General features: G+C 38.4%; 1 long non-coding RNA gene across 1 annotated transcript; it reads right to left on the bottom strand.

Annotated features, from left to right (window-relative positions):
* Positions 1 to 2,031: 2,031 nt before the first annotated feature.
* On the bottom strand, positions 2,032 to 14,248 carry LOC107978138. The gene is made up of 3 exons (XR_003486682.2): positions 13,769 to 14,248; positions 11,180 to 11,383; positions 2,032 to 2,091 (listed from the first exon to the last, which is right to left on the bottom strand). It is a non-coding gene; the product is annotated as an uncharacterized LOC107978138 (long non-coding RNA).
* Positions 14,249 to 16,675: the final 2,427 nt, after the last annotated feature.

The raw sequence follows: 16,675 nt of genomic DNA, 5'->3' as shown, positions 1-16,675 counted from the left end.
GTAGTTTTTATTTCAGAAAGGCAAAGTATTGGGAAGGGAAATGCAGAGAGACACAGGTAGGTGTCTGAATAGGACCAATAGCAGAAAATTAAGATTCAGGGTCTTATAAAAGACCCCGAGGTGAGGTGCTTTTAGTTCCTGGAACCAAAATATCTAGAAATATCTAGAGGTACTTAATCGTTCAAAGTAACCAACATCTGATCATCTGCTGATGCTGAGAAAGTCAGACCAGTCATAACATAAAAGAAAAAAATCAAAAAACAACCCACCACAGACAGCAAGTCACAGAAACAAGTTATCTAATTCTAACCCCACCTTACAGCTTTTTCATTCCAAAGAGAAAATGTTGCTGTTTTTATTTTCTCTAAAACTCTTTTCTAGTGGTTTTCATCTTTCCTGGGTTTCCAGTTCTTTGTCTGCACCAGGAAATGAGTTAGATGACCACCTTCCACCCCATTGCAATTATTGGAATTTCTTCCAGGATTTGGGAAGACCTCTACTAAGGACTAAGAAGTATCCTTGACCTGTCTTGCACTCTGAGACTCTTTCTGAGTAAATAGCATGGTAGAGACTCCCGGTTCCTTCCCGTCTCTGCAGTGAGTAAGAATGTGTCCTGGAGACTGAGGGAGTAGCAGACTGATCTTTAATTTCTGACAGATATCTTCTGAAAGAACTAGAGCTGAGGTTTATGTGTTACTCTTAATGCAAGAGAGGAAACATGATACTCTAAGGAACTGCTCTTCTCACTGGAAAGGATGAATTAGAGAACACAGACTCCCCTCTCGGGTTGGGTACATGGGGAAAGCACTGTTCTGCTTGATAGCTTCTTCCCCCCACACCTACATCTTGGACCCTGAAAAGCTTAAATACCCACACCAGCAGGTAGTCCACAGGGAGGGGGAAATACTTGCTCAACTTTCTCTACTCTCTCTTGAGCATTCTGATGTGTAGATCAATCACTAAAAAACCTTAAGTTTTCCAATGTACTTTAACTTTTACCAAGTTTGCTTTGATTTTGAAATGGTCTAGGAGGGCAGTTGTGTTTTTATACTGGAAAATTTCATTGGAGGCTGACACCTATGAGAGACATTAGCTGTTTGTTCAGAACCCACCAGGATACTGTTATGGGGACAGGCCCATACACACTTATGCCCCTTCTTCTACCTAAGTCACCTCATTTCACAGTGGTGTATTCAAACTTCTCTGCTGGTATTAACGAACACACTGAGTTCTAGCAGTCCCTAATCTGGTAATTGAGTGGAAAAGAAAATGATAACTGTTTTCCCTGTGGGGTTTTGGGTGGGGCTATATGACAGAAGGCTTGGCCAAATAGAAATGAGACCCTGGGTTCCTCTCTCCACCACCACTCAATTTGTAACAGCCCATGTTCACAACAATCTGTTCCAAGTAAACATTAGAGGCAAAGAGAGATCAGCATTCTTGGGTGAAAATCTGTTAAGGACTCTACTGGTTCTTTTTTTTGTGTGTTTTTTGTTGTTGTTATTGTTGTTGTTGTTTTTCCGTTTTCCATTATTTTTTCCCCAACTTTTTAAATTTGAATTACAAACAGGATTGTTTTACATGACAATCCCAGTTTCCTTCTCCCACCCTTCCTCCCCTACCCTCCCCCCACTAAAACCTTATCTGTCACATATCTTTTCTGCACCCCCTGGATGGTGAGGCCTTCCATACAGTGTCATCAGAGTCTTTCATATCCTTTGTGATAGGGCCTAGGCCTACCCCCCACCCCCCACCCCCGTGTGCCTTGGCTCAGGGAGTATTCCTCTATATGGACTGGGCTCCCAAAGTCCACACCTATGCTAGGGATAAATACTGGGCTTCTACAGGAAGTCCCATAGATTTCTGAGGCTTCCTCACAGAAACCCATGTTCCTGGGGTCTTGATCAGTCCCATGCTGGTATTCCAGCTATCAGACTGGGGAGCAAGAGTTCCTGGATGTTCAGGTCAGCTGTTTCTGTGTGTTTCACCAGCCTGGTCTGGACCTCTGTGCTCTTCCCTTGTCCTTCTTTGCATCTGGGTTCCGGTTCAGATCGGTGATTAGTTATGGGTGTCTGCTTCTACTTCCACCAGCTGCTGGATGAAGGCATATAAGTCAGTCATCAATCTCATAATCAGGGGAGAGTATTTAAAGTAGCCTCTCCTCCATTGCTGAGATAGTTAGCTGGTATCATCTTTGTAGATCTCCAGACATTTCCCTAGTGCCTGTTTTCTCTGTAAACCAAAAATGTCTCCCTCTACTATGATATCTCCATTCTTGTTATCATGTATTCTTCCCCTGACTCATACTTTCTGTTCCCTCAGGTCCTCGGCATCCCTCTTCTTCTCCTCTTCTCATTCTCCTAGCTCCTTCCCCCTCTTCCTGTGCTCCCAATTTGCTCAGCAGATATTGAACATGCTTGCTCTTTCTGTCCTGTAGCTGATAAGTCTATAACAGGTTAGGCTTATGAAGTAACAGAGTGAAGTAGGAGAGTCCTTTAAAGTCTCTATCATGGCCATTAATGTGATATTTTAAATTAACACTGTGGGGTTTCTGGTCATCTGGAGCTGAGGAATCAGTGATGATTAACAAGAGACTGGCACCACTGAACTGAAAATTTTGCTTTATAAGAAAAATTGATGCTGGTTAGCTGGGAGGCAAAATCTGCTGCAATTAATAAGAGACCAACATAATTGAGGCAAAATCTTCTAAGAAATATTTCTGCAGGGTCGTTACACAGACACTTGTCCCAGACCAGACCTTGTTGGAATCTCAAACGGGCAGACAAGGGTGGTAATATGTAAGTACCTCCCATATGCCACTGCTTTGGGTAACAGGAAAGCTCCAGGAAAGGCCTGGACTTTGACAGAACTACCAAGGAAAACTTCAGGTATGAAGTGGTATTTTCTGGACCATAAGAGACAAACTAAATGTGATATGGATGGTAGAGCCAGATAACTACACTTTCCCAAGCACTTTAGAACACAGAAGTTCATGAGTGAAACCCAGACATGAACTGTTCTACTTATACCTCTGAACATTGGTTTTGATCCAATTTGGTTGTGAAAAGGCCCTGTTTTTTCCCTCCTGAAATTAGAAAGTATGTTATCCTAATTGTTTCTCTGCTATTTCTTCCAATGGCTAACACTTGGAGAATTTCTGAATTGGTAAGTGGAAGGGGCTCAGAATGAGGCAGAATCTAATGTATGGACTTTTTATATAAGAGCTACTTGTATTAGCTACTTTTCTGTTGCTGTGATAAAATATCATGAACACATCAACTTATAGAAGGAAGACTTTATTTTGGGATCGCCATCATGATCAGGAGCATGGCAGCAGACATGGCAATAGAGAAGCAGCTGAAATCTTGAATCCTTATCCACAAGCAGGAAACACATTGGGAATAACATGAGTCTTTTTAAACCTAAGACCTGCTCCTAGTGATGCAACTCCTCCGGTAAGGACACATATCCTAATCCTTCCCAAACACTTCCACCAACTGAAGACCAAGTATTCAAACACATGAGATTGTGGTGCTATCTTCATTCAAACTGTACATTACTCATGATAAATCTTGACTTCTGGGCTCTCCCTAGTAACTTATGTGAGTTACTAATCACTAGAAATGTCTAACATTGTGTTGTATGATCATATGAGGATGGAATACAGCAGCACCCATAGCATGTCCATTACATAACATGTTCTCATTTAAGACAGTAAATGAGGTTTTGGCCCCTCTAAAAGCATCTCTAGTTTTTACAGAAATTAGCTTCTATCACCCAAAACTCTGCTGACCTTCTTACCCTCTTTGTTATGTTTCAAAAGATCCAGTCTGATGCCACTATCACCCCCCACCACATGCCCCCATCACAAATTCAGTCAAGCATTACCTATTCAGGTGCAGTCCATGCCAGCCAGAAGAACAGATAGGCCACCCACCTTCCCACAGAATCCTCTCACCATCTCAGTGCACCACACTATTCCCAATATACCCTCCTCTCCTCATAATCATATCTCAACCCCAACTCAGGCAGAGACCCTGTACTTTACCAAAGATTTCACCAGTTGGCAGAAGTCCAGCCCCTGAACTAAGGCAGAGAGCCCCTGCTGGACCAGAAGTCATGGCTGTGTGCCAGAACTCCAGGCCACACAGATAAGCAAAACAAAGTAAACAGAAACTAAGGAATAAAACACACATCCTACAAAGACAAACTCATAAGTCAGCAACAAGAACTATAGTGACCAAGAATCCAGATGCCTACACAGAATCATAAGACCACAATAAACAAAGGCCAGGTCACTATGTCCCCACTGGAACTGAGCTATCCTATAACAACAAGCCCTGAAAATTCTAACACAGTTGAAGCACAACAGCAATAACAAGAACCTTAAATCCAACTTATGATGATAGATGTCCTTAAAGAGGAAATGAATAAATCCTTTACAGAAAACAGAGGAGGGAAAACGTTGAAGGAAACAAATAAAGTTGTTCAAGACCCAAAAATGGAAATAGAAGCAATAAAGAGAACCCAAAATGAGGGATTTCTAGAAGTGGAAAATCTAGGAAAGTGAACAGAAACTATAGATGTAAGTATCATTAACAGATTATAAGAGATAGAATGGAGAATCTCAGATGTTTAACACACACACACACACACACACACACACACACAAACACACACACAATAAAATAAAATAAATAGACACAGTCAAATAGGATGAATGTTAAATCTAAAGAATTCCTGACTAAACATCCAGGAAATCTGGGAAACTATGAAAAGACCAAACCTAAGAATATCAGGAATAGAAAGAGAAGAATTTCAGTTCAAAGGCCTAGACAATATTTTCAATAAGATTGTAGGAGAAAAGTTTTCCTAACCTAAAGAGGGACATATCTATAAAGATACAAGAAGCTTATAGAACACCAAATAGACTGGGCCAGAAAAGAAAGTTTTCTTGCCACATAATTATCAAACACCAAACATACAGAAGAGAGAAAGAATATTAAAATCTACAAGGAGAAAAGAACAAGTAACATGTAAAGTTAGACCTAGTAGAATTACACTTGAATTCTCAATAGAGACTCTGAAAGCCAGAATGGCTTGGACAGATGTCCCTCAGAATCGAAGAAACCACAGATATCACCCCAGATTACTAACCCAGCGAAACTTTCAATCTCCATAGATGGGGAAGATACGTAATCCAAAAAAAAAATCAATTATAACAATAGCTATCTACAAACTCAGTCCCACAGAAGATATTAGAATGATTAACTACTATTGACAGATGTTAAATATACCCATAAAACAAATGAAGTAAAAAATTTCATATCACACAAACCAAAAGAAAGGAAACACACACACACACACACACACACACACACACACACACACACACACACACACACTTACACCACAGACAACAACCAACACTACCACCAATTGTAACAAGAATGAAATAGTAGGAATTAGCAATCATTGGTCATTACAATCTGCCAATATCATTGCACTCAATTCCTCAATAAAAAGACACAGATTAATAGAATAGATGTAAAAACAGAACTCATTCTTCTGCTGCATGCAAGAAACACCTCAATGTCAAAAATAGACATTATTTGAGAATAAACACTTAGAAAAAGATTTTTTTCTAAGCAATGGACTCAAGAAGTAAGCTTGTGTAGCCATTATAATATCTAAAAAAAAAAAAAACTTCAAACAAACATTAATCAACAGTGAGAGGGCTGGGGGAGCCAGACCAGAAACATGTGAGGTTTCTAATAGCCCCTTCCAAGGACCAGTCCTTAGTTTCACATTACTGGAAGTGATTGGGGATGAGCAAGCAGATTTCAGGACAACCACAACTCACTGGAAAACTATCAGCAGGTGCACCAGAGCCCACCTGTTAGCTAAAGATAGCTTTCCCTACCCTGTGACTGGAAAGTACTTATTTATACACTAGAGCCAAATATCAATCCTATTAACTTTTTGTTTAAATCCACCAATTAGCCCCCAGACTAATCTCTCCTCCCTAGAATTACCCTAAACTTAAAAGGAGCCTATGAGCTTCTCTTGGGGTTGCCATGTGCCACTTTGTCAGATGGTTAGGGGAATATGTTGCTAACATTAATAAACATTTGTGCTGACTGGTAGGCTTTCATGGGAATTCTCATGGACCCTAAAAGAAGAGATGGGTAAGGACACTTCATATTCATCAAAGAAAAAAATTCCACCAAAATGTCATTTAATTCTTAATATCTATAACCTGGATACAAGAACACCCACATTTGCAAAAGAAACATTGCTAAAATTATACAACAACACTTACACATTAATATTTAGGAAACATAAATACCCACTCTTATCAATGGAAAAGTTATTCAAAATAAAAGCTTAATAGAAAATTACTTGAGCTAGTAGACATTATGAACAAAATGAACCTAACAGGTGTGTACAGAACATTCCATCCAAACACTAAAGAATATACTCCTTTTTAGCGTATCACAGAACTTTCTCCCAAATTGACCACAAACTTGGTCACAATGCAAATCGCAAAATGCATATACAAAAAGATTTAAGAAAGCCCCTGTATCTTATCATACACTGATGGATTAAAGCTGAATTTCAACAACAGAAAAAAAACCAGAAAGATTAAAAGCTCATGGAGAGAAAACAACTCAGGTCTTAACTAACATATAAGAAAAGACACAGGATAACAGAATGGATATGAAGACAGATGCCATCCTTCTGCTGCATAAAAGAAACACACCTCACCTTCAAAGACAGATGTTACCTCAGAGTAAAGGGTTAGGACAAGATTTTCCAATCAAATGTCTCTAAGAACCAAGCTGGTGTAGCTATCCTACTATCCCACAAACTAGACTTTAAGCTAAAATTAATCAAAAGAGATGAAGAAGGTCATTTTATATTCATCACAGAAAAAATCCATCAAGATGAAGTCTCAATTCTCAACATCTATGCACCAAATACAAAGGAACCCACATTCACAAAAGAAACATAACTAAAACTCAAGTCACATTTTAAACCCCACACACTTACAGTGGGAAATTTCATCACCCCACTCTCACCACTCAACAGGACCACTAGACAGAAAGTTAACAAAGAAAAAAGGAAGTAACAGAAGATATGACACCAATGGTTTTAAAAGACATCTATAGAATGTTCCATCCAAAAGGAAATGAAAATACCTTCCTTTTGGCACCAAAAGGAACCTTTTGTAAACTCAACCACATGCTCCAAAATAAAGCAAACCTCAACATATACCAAAAAATGGAAAAACTTATGGGAACACCATGGCTTAAAATTAGAATTCAGCAACAACACAATTTGCAGAAACCCTGCAAACTCATGGTAATTGAATAATACTCAACTGCATCACTTCTCAGTAAAGGAAGAAATAAAGAAATCAATCTAAAATCAAGAACAAGACAAGGTTGTCTACTCTCTCCAATCTCTTTAATATAATACTTGAAGTTCTTGATAGATATATACAACAATAAAAGAAGATCATGGGTATACAAATTGGAAAGGAAGAAGTAAGACTTTCACTATTTGCAGATGATATGATAATCTACATAAGTTATCAGAAGAATTCTATCAGGGAACTCCTACAGCTGAAAAACACCTTCATCAACATAGAAGTATACAAGATTAACTCAAAAAAGTCAGTAGCCTTAATATATATATATATATATATATATATATAGAGAGAGAGAGAGAGAGAGAGAGAGAGAGAGAGAGAGAGAATAAAGGGGCTGAGAAAGAAATCATAGAAACATCAACCTTTACAAAAGCCACAAACTACATAAAATATATTGGGGTAACTGTAACCAAACAGGCAAAAGACCTATATGACAACAACTTTGATTCATTAAAGAAAGAAATTAAAGAAGATAGCAGAAAATGGAAAGATCTCAGACGCTCTTGGATAGGTAGGACCAACACAGTAAAAATGACAATCTTACCAAAAGCAATCTATAGATTCAATGCAATCCCTACCAAAATCCCAGCCCAATTCTTCACAGACCTTGAAATGACAATACTCGTATTTATATACAAAAACAAAAGACCTGGGATAGCCAAACAACCCTGTACAATAAAGGAACTTCCAGAGGCTTCAACATCCCTGACTTCAAGCTCTATTATAGAACTATAGTAAGGAAAACAGCTCAATATTTGCATAAAAATAGACAGACTAATGGAATATTATCTCACACGCCTATGAACACCTGATCTTTGACAAAGAAGCTAAATCTATACAATGGAAAAAAGAAAGCATCTTTAAGAAATGGTACTGACATAAGTGGATGCAGACATGTAGAAGATTGTAGATAGATCCATATCTATTGCCAAGCACAAAACTTAATTTCAAATGTATCAAATACCTCAACATAAATGCAGCCACACTGAATCTTTTAGAAGAAAATGTGGGAGGTCCCCTTGGATGAAAATTGGCACAGGAACTCAAAAAATAGACATAAACAAACCAAATAATCCAATTAAAATGGGGGTACAAATCTAATCACAGAATTCTCAACAAAGGAATTTCAAATGGCTGAGAAACATTTAAAGAAATGTTGAACATCCTTAGCCATCAAGGAAATGCAAATTAAAACAATTATTAAATTCCATCTTATACCTGTCAGATATAACAGGCTAAGATAAAAACCAGAAGTGACAGCTCATTCTGGAAAGTATATGGCCCAAGGATTATATTTCTCCATTGCTTGTGGGAGTGCAAAATGTACAACCAATATGGAAATCAACATGGTGGTTCCTCAGAAAATTGGGAATGAATCTACCTGAAGACCCAGCTACATCTCTTACAGACTTATAACCAAAAGACACTTCATCCTACCACAAGGACCCATGATCAACTATGTTCATAGTGGCTTTAGTCATAATGGCCTGACACTGGAAACAACCAAGATGTCACTAACCAAAAAACAGATAAAGAAAATGTGTAACATTTACACAATGGGTAATTATGCAGCTCTTAAAATATGACATCACAAAATTTGTAGGCAAATGAATGAAACTAGAAAAAAAAATAGTCCTGGGTGACATAACCTAGACCCAGAAAGATACACATGAAATGCACAAACTTATAAGTGGATATTATCAGGAGGGCTCCAAGGATCTCCCTGGGAAGAGGAGATACTTTTCATGAGTGGACTGCCTTGAGTGGGTATGGGGGAAAGAGGGATCAAGTTAGGCAAGGGGGTGCAGGAGAGACAACTGAAATTGGGATCATTTGGGAAGTGATGTGAAATCTAGTGCAATAGGAACTACTTGGAAATTATACAGGTGACCCTTGTGAAATAAGGGAAGATATGGAGTCTGAGCTCACCATCATTAGTAATCAGGCAAGGCTTCCAGGGGACTGACTAGGATATGACTCTAGCCACAAACCTTCAGCCTATAATTTTTCCTGCCTATCAGATATGCTGGGACAATGATGGTGCAGATTTTGGAAGCTGTCAACCAATGACTGGTCTAAATGTGAGCCCATGCCATGACAGGAGCCCATGACTGACACTCCCTGGATGGCCAGGAACCAGAAGCTTGATATCAGAGGACCTAAGATCGAACTAAAAAAATGACTAGCCAACAATAAACAAAAACAAGTCAATGAAATGATTCCCAATGATATTCTGCGTACTCCGGTATTGGAAACTAGACCAATTTCATCCAGGAATTAATAGGAGCAGATGCAGAGACTTATATCTGAACAGGTGGAGCTCAGAGAATGTCACACAAGATGGAGAGGAGGGATTTTATGAGCCAAAAAGGTTGAAGACAACACAAGAATGCAGCCCACACAATCAAATAAACTGGCCTCATAGGAGCTAACAGAGTCCAAGGGATTATCACAGAGCTTGTATCGGTTTGACCTTAGTCCTCTGTATATAGTTATGGTTGTGTAGCTTGGAGTTCCTGTATGACACTTAACAATGGGAGCAGGGGCAGTATCTCTGACTCTGTTGCCTGTCCTTGGAATACTTTTCCTCCTCCTGAGTTGTCTGTTTAGCCTTGATACGAAGGTTTGTGCCTAGTCTTTTTGTAACTTGTTATGTTGTGATCAGTTGATACCACTAGGGTATCACCTCTTTTCTGAAGTAAAACAAAAGAGGAGTTGATCTGTGGGCAGAGAGGAGGTTGGGGAAGGGACTGGGGGGCATGGATGGAGGGGAAACTGTAGTCAGGGTGTAATATATGAGAGAAGATTACATTTTTATAAAAAGAAAGTGGCTTTTACAATAAATCAACTGTCTTGACAATTGGCAACATCAAACATCTGGGGTTATATGGATAACAGACCTGAGTCTCTGTGGTCAGAACACGAAGAAAATATAACCCTAAAAAGACTAAAGAAGGAATGTGGGAGATGGTAGAGAAATGAGCCATTCATAGAAGAGGAAATCTCACTACTATATCTGGTCTTTCTTCTGGACAGACTAAACTGCACTAATTGTTCCTTAGTGAAGCCTGGGGATGCCTACCTAGTAAACGCAAGAATGCAGACAAGTAAATCACAACCCTCTTCCAAGACTTCACTAGCCTCCCTCCTCCATCTTGTAGAAGATGGGGAAAAAATGTTTCCAGGATTCCTACAAAGTTGCCACTCAGCTTGCTTCTCAAATCTGAGAAGACATAAACCCATGAACAAAGAGTAAACCCTAGTTTCTTCCAGGAGGCATGATTCTAATATCCCTAGGGATGCTCCTCTGCAGGAGATGTTGGAAGAATATGGACCCACATAAATTCACAGGGCTTCTTTTTAGCAGCTCCTAAAGTAAAACTGTGCATTAAGTTTTTCAGGTTGTCTCTCTCAAGTTTGTCTTCACAAACTGATTGTGGGCACAGGCTTCTAAGTTTGTTGCCTCAAATCTAGCTAGAGATGGTCATATACTATACAGTGGTAAAGGCAGTTACGTCTATTGGATTGATATTACTTGGTCATGGGTACTCATTGCCATTCACCCATGATCTTATCAAGTTCAAAGAGCCTAATTATTTTCTGATTTAGTTTACCTTGTTTCATTTTTATGTCAATCTATATTCCCAATATATTAACCAATATATTATATGTCTCATGGAACAAACTATAACCAGTAATAAAGAGGACATGTGCTTTGAATACAACCAGTTTCATTGGACTCACCAGTGTGTTCCTTGCTCACTATAAGCCCAATGGCTTTATGGAGAAACAAATGCCTTTTGTATACACATGAAATTTTCATATAGTGTTTGAGTTCACTGAGAAGCTGGCTCTGAAAATGGAATTTGGCTCTCCCACTTTAGAACCAATCATTTCTGTATCAAAATGCCTTTTAAAATCTTCTTTCCTGAATCATGTCCCATGACCCTGTGACAGGGAAAAAGAAGAGAAAACTAATTTAAGAACAAAGATACTGTGCGCCTTACTTACTTCATTAAATAAAAAGTAGAAAAAAATCTTTCATTAGTTTCAACAGTTTTCTCTGTCACCTACTTACACACATGTGATGATATATTGTTTGTGATTTATTAAAGACACTGGAAAACCAAATAGCAAAGTAGTCATGCTAGTTAACCCTAGAAGCCAGGCACATACCTTTAAACCCAGGACTCAGGATTAAGAGGTAGATGGATCTCTGTTAGTTCAAGGCCACATTGATTACACAAAATTGATTCCATCCTAAAAGAAATAGCTCACACAAAGGTGTTCTCAGCAACTATGAAAACATGGCTTTAATTCTAGCACTACGGATGTGAAGACAGAAGTATATGCCTGAGTAGAGAAAGGAATATAAGGAGCTTTTTGGAATTAAGAGCTTTTTGCTTCTGTGGATTCCCGGAGACAGGATTGCCATTTCAACTGGATAGAGGTAAGATCTACTGGATGCTTTGCTTCTCTGATCTTTAGCTTGAAGCTTGGACCCTGATATAAGTCTCTGGGTCATTTATATTTCATGATACACATGCATTCAAAATCATCTCTAACAATTACACAGATTTGCTTAAAGAACAAAAAGGAATATAAATCAAAGTGGACTGAAGTGTTTGATTTTTGCCCAAGCCTTATCTAAATATTATGAAGGAGTTAAAATGACCAATCCGCTATAGATGATTTTCTAGGTCTTCAGTAACCAAAATTGAAGCCAATACTGATGTTGTAAAGGGGAATAAAAGAGAAGAATACTTTTCTGTCTCCACTCCTCAAGCTTGACTAGGTGCCAGGGGACTTGAGGCATGTTAAATGTTCTGTTACTGTGAGGGATCATCTGTTCCCTTGTTCAGCAAGGCCTGAATGTCCTATCATTGAATTCTAACCTGGGTCCAATGTAAAGAGGAACTTCAGTGCAAATGAACTATTTCCTCTGGGCTTGCAATGAAGTGTACCCAGGAAAGGGTTTTGTATTATTCTCTCAAAGATAACAGAATGCTAAGGTAAAAGGGAGGCTAGAGAACCAGAAAAGTCTTGTTTGACCTAAGTTACCTCTGAATACTAGGAGCCAGACCCTCAACTTTTCTTAAGAGTAAAGAAGACAAAGAAGAGGAAGACAAAGAGGAAAAAGAAGAAGGAAAGAAAGAAAGGAGAGAAGGAGGGAGGGAGGGAGGGAGGCAGGGAGGAGGGAGGGAGGGAGGGAAGGAGAAAAAGATTAATTAAATTTAGCTACTTGCAAACCTGCATGGTCTTACACATTAAGTATAATGAAGACATAAAATAGTTGGTGTGTTGTTTTTCACAGTCTACGGTATAACATGTGCTAGATATTAGGTTTAAATCCATACAAAAATGTTATTTTGACAGCTGTTTCTCACTAATGACTTTCCCTTCCTTCCTTCCTTCCTTCTTTCCTTCCTTCCTTCCTTCCTTCTTTCCTTCCTTCCTTCCTTGCTTTCCTTTTCTCTTTTTTTGAAAGCCATGGGCCTCAAAGAAATCCAAATATTATTGGTCTGCTAAAATAATATAGCAATAAAATTATTCCTCAGGACCCACAGAAGAGTGTCTCACTTCACCATCATTAGACAAACTTCCTCTTGAAGTAGATGGGAACAAATACAAAGACTCACCCAGAAATGGTACAGAGTGAGAGACTTTTAGTCAGGCTTAAACAAATGTCTTTGCCAAAACCTCCTGCTTAGACTCAGGGAGCTGTGCATAAGACTTTGTGAGAAGATTATGAGAAGCATATGATATCAATGACACCAAGAAAACTGCATATTCTACCCAAAACAAGACTAATGCATATAGTAAGTCACAGAGACTATGACAACATACATAGGATCCGCCAAGGTTCAATCAGAGAGGCTTTCAGTGCTGAGAGGGAGGATTGGATATGAATTACCATCCCTGTCCAAGAAGCTGTCTTCAACTGTCATCTACTTGTGAAGGAAAATTAGTTTGATTCAATGGAGTCTCACTGAGTATAATAATCACACTTAAGGATATACTCCATGCCTTAAAATGTATGTTCAACCCCCAAATAAGCATAATAGTAATATTTATAGACTTTTAAAACTCTCATTACTTTGTTTGGATATCTTTTTTTTTCTTACCAGTCTTTTGCTTATATATTGTGGATTCTGATTTTGTGTTTTTGTAGGTTTTGTTTCTCTCTCTCCCTGCTTCTCTTATTTTAACTCTCCCTCTCTTTCTTTCCCTCTCTCTCTCCTCACCTCCTTCTCTCATTGTTTTTTGCATTAATACAGGGTTTCAGTATGTAGCCTTGTCTGGCTTATAACTCACTATTTGGAATAGTCTTACCTTGGGTTTGCAGAGACTGGCCTGCTTCTGCTTCTCCCATGCTGTTACTAAAGGTGCCCCCTCTTTATAAGGAACACAGGAAGACAAGGGAAGCAAAATAGCTCCCTGAGTTGGCAGCTTCTTGTTAGCAGACAAACAATGGGAAGGCACAGGTTTGCATAAGTAAACAGGACCAACAGGGTGTCAGGTGTAATTCTTGTTTCCTATAAAATATCAAAGTCAGAGTCTGTTTACCAGATTTCCAGCCTTAGAGCCTTTCCATCCTGAGGGAATAAAATTGGTACTTTCATTTTCCTTGAAGTTCAGTCTTCTGTCTTTCCTAGATCTTCAAGTTCTTATCCTTGCGAGGAACAAATGTGGTGGTTATCTTGATGACTACCAGAACCCCAGTAATGGGAGCAAAACATGTCATGATGCCAAAAGTGAGCATTCAAAATCCTACCATGTGTGACATAGACTAAAGGACAATTTGGATTTATATTTTTGGCACACGTGAATCAAAGTGAAACTGAAACAGAGTTCTGTGGTAAACATGGTGACACTTGCTGAGACTTTTTAAATCCTTAGAATTCATATTCCCATTTTGAGTGTAATTTGAGCTATCACTGATTCTTTAGTCTTTAATGAGATATGACATTTTTAAAGAAGAGTATGTATTTGTAAGGAAGATTTCCCTCACAACCAAAGGCAAATTATAATTTAGAAGATGCAAAATTTTTTGATAAATTTTACTAGAAAACAAAACTACATCAGAATTAAATTTATTTTCTAAGATGGAACCATTTTAACTGTGGCCCACTGAATTAATCTCTGACAATCATTATCATATCACATCTTCTTTTCCGGAGCAGCCAAGGTAAATGGATAGGCTTTCTGCCTTTGAGAGTCTTTGGAACACAAACGGATGATACAAGCAATAAACATAAACAAAGAGAAGTAAACACATGGAACTCATGAACGGGATCCTGAGAGGGAAAGCTGTAAAAGAAGATTAGTTGAAAGAAAACAAATTCAATAAGGAAGGGCTTATGTTTCATAAGCAACCCTATGAGGGAAATTAAATACATATAAGTAGATATGAGACAAGAATTAAAAATGCTCTTTGGGTATCCTTTTCAACATTCCCTGTGTCTGCAATGATATTCACTGTAAAGCACATTCATATTTATTATCAAACTTCTTAAATCCTTCAAGTATATTAAAATTATTTACATATTATACATATTTACAGTCCACCTCCCAAGAGCCAGACAAACTTTCTCCCCAAATTGAACATCAGTTACTTAAAATTAAATAGCTGTGTGCAAAAGTTTATTTCCTTTGACCTCTTTAATTCTTTTGCTCTGTTTTATTTATGTGTGTATGATTTGTCTCAGCCTTTTTTTTCTGCATGTAGGATTACTAATGGTATTTATTCTCAAATTAAAAATAATATACATTTATTCGTTCTTTGAAGTGTTTTTTTATTGTAGCTATACTTTGTCATTGTTTTCCACAGTAGTAATTCTGTCAAAAGCCATGAGTTATCATATTCAGCATCCTGCTTCTGCCTTCTCTTCCCTATCCATATCCTGCATTGCTTCAAGCTGATGCTTCTTGCCTAATCTAGCCTTTGTGAAGGCTTCATTGAGTCTTGAGCTTTCTCTTCTCATGTTGTTCTATGTTTTCTACCATTTCAATTCATTACAGTGTTACTTCCTCAAATCATTTTGCCCAGCTCACTATCAATCTCCATTCTGTCGACGTTTCATTTACACAAGACCCAATCCACACCTGGTACTTCTTTGCATTTTATACATTCTCTTCTTCATAGCACTCTCCTTAAAAATGACTTGACATAAACAGTTGACCTGAACATCAGAGAAATCTTGCTTCCCAGACTGATAGTTGGGATACCAGCATGGGACTGATCCAGACCCCAGGAACTTGGGTTTCAGTGAGGAAACCTCATTAATCTATGGTACCTCCTGTAGTAGTTCAGTACTTATCCCTAACATAGGTGTGGACTTTGGGAGCCCATTCCAAATAGATGAATACTCCCTGAGCCAAGACACATGGAGCTGAGCCTAGGCCCTATCCACAAAGGATATGATAGACTGTGATGATACCCTATGGAAGGCCTCACCATCCAGGGGGAGCAAAAAGGATATGTGATAGGTAGGGTTTTAGTTGGGAGGGATGGTAGGGGAGGACGGGAGGGAGAAGGGAACTGGGATTGTCATGTAAAACCATCTTGTTTCTAATTCAAATAAAAAAAAATCTAAAATAAAATGACTTGACATGAACAGGTAGCATGAAATATTTCCCACCTGTCTTTGTCATGTCCCAACCACTGCTGTAACACATTTGACATTGATCCTGCCTAACCTGCAGAGCCTCCTGTGTTAGGCACACAAGCTGCATTGTGCTGAGTGCATCCTTTTGCTCTATGTGAATAGTCAGCCAGCCTATGCAGGGCTGATATGCATTACCCACAACCAATGCCCATTGTGAGTTTTTCTAGACTGAAACACCAGAAATAATCCAGTTCAAAATGTTCAGCCCAGAAAGTTTTTCCCATACTTTTCTCTCCACTTTTTCAAGTTTATTTACTATCCCTTACTTGTCTGTATGCATGAAAAATATTCTTGCTGCTCTTTCTTTTAATTTGATCAATCATATTTCTTTTGTCTATAAAATTTCATATCATGTGTTTTCTTTGGTCATTTCAAACATTCTGAAACTATACATACTAAAATGCAATCTGATTACTAGTAGATATTTGAGGGAGTCATTAAATTAAAATAAATATATATATTTATCTATGTTAAGCAGTTCAGCCTTTGTTTTGTTCAAAAAATATTTACAGCAAAGTCCTTTGGTTTGTATACCACCTGGCTGTCCCATTCTCCTTCATTTCCATTTTTC

The sequence above is a fragment of the Cricetulus griseus genome, chromosome 6, assembly GCF_003668045.3.
Source record: "Cricetulus griseus strain 17A/GY chromosome 6, alternate assembly CriGri-PICRH-1.0, whole genome shotgun sequence".
Taxonomy (NCBI): Eukaryota; Metazoa; Chordata; class Mammalia; order Rodentia; family Cricetidae; genus Cricetulus; species Cricetulus griseus.
The sequence above is the reverse complement of the archived record's forward strand: the minus strand, read 5'-3'. Positions and strand labels throughout refer to the sequence as shown.